Raw genomic sequence first — 1,230 nt, 5'->3', positions numbered from 1 at the left:
ATGTACCCCTTGTGTGTGTGTGTGTGTGGTTTTTTGTTTGTTTGTTTTTGCTCAATACTAGGCTTGAGAGATTCATCCATGTCCTTTGCACGTAGCAGTAATTCATTATAAGTGCTGTTGCATAGTGTTTCGCTGTGGAAATATAACACACAATGTATCCATTCTATTGCTGATAGACATTTAGGTTGTTCCAATTGGGGTGACTTGATTTTACTGTATTTTTTATTACACCTGAGCAGATTTTTCAGCTTTAAATTTACACTGCCATGAGAATGAAATGCCCACAAAACAAAGCTGATTATTTTGCCCTCTCAAACTTAAAGTCTTTTGTTGGCTCTCCCTTCCTTTCCTCTGAATTAAATCTGAAGTCCTTAGCATGACACTCAAGATCTGGTCCAACATATCCAAAACTAAATGTTGAGCCTCATATCCTGCCACCAAATTCTAGCTACTCATTTCTCATTACTCCCCAGTCATACCAGCATTTTCATGACTCTGTGCCTTTTTTGCACATGCCTTTCTGATGATTTGGGATGCTTTCTTCTTTATCTGGAAAACTTCCACTGCTTCTTTAAGATCCCACTCCAATGTCACCTCCTTTGTGAAGCCTTCCTGAATACTTGCAGGCAGAATCAAGTGACACCATCCTCTGGGTTCCCCCTACAATTGGTTCAGCTTATTAATTTTATTTTCACTTAAGAAAGACATCACATTTAGTGTATATTCTAAGCTCTTGAAAAATATTAACTCATTGATCCTTAAAATAACCTCCCTGGGATAGGTATGATAAAAAGAGTACTTTTGCCATGTGAGGAGACTGAGGCACATAGAGGTTAAAAATGACTTCCCTGCCTTATGATAGGTGGATGTAGATGTATTAATTTGTAGATGCAGAGCCTAGGTCAAAACCCAGGCAGCCCAACTCCAGAGCTCAGGCTTTTCCCTACTTTGCCACACTGCTGCTATCTCTGGGTTGCATTGCCCTCTGTGCTTGGATGAATCAACTGGCTGACATACCAGTCTCTCCCACTAGACTGTATCTCCTGTTACCATTTCATTCCTGTTTGTGTCCTGAAAGCCTAAGAGAATGCTCAGTAAATAAGGAATATGGTTGGGTTCGCCAAGGGGAGTGGTTCAGAAGAGCCTGGGAATTTCTAGGTGTGAAATGCAAACAGGTTTCCTAAACAATTAGCTCAAGAGCAACGTTCATCCAGGTAGAAGGGTTGTAAG

This window comes from Macaca thibetana, chromosome X (genome assembly GCF_024542745.1).
Source record: "Macaca thibetana thibetana isolate TM-01 chromosome X, ASM2454274v1, whole genome shotgun sequence".
Taxonomy (NCBI): domain Eukaryota; kingdom Metazoa; phylum Chordata; class Mammalia; order Primates; family Cercopithecidae; genus Macaca; species Macaca thibetana.
This window is presented reverse-complemented; position numbering follows the sequence as displayed.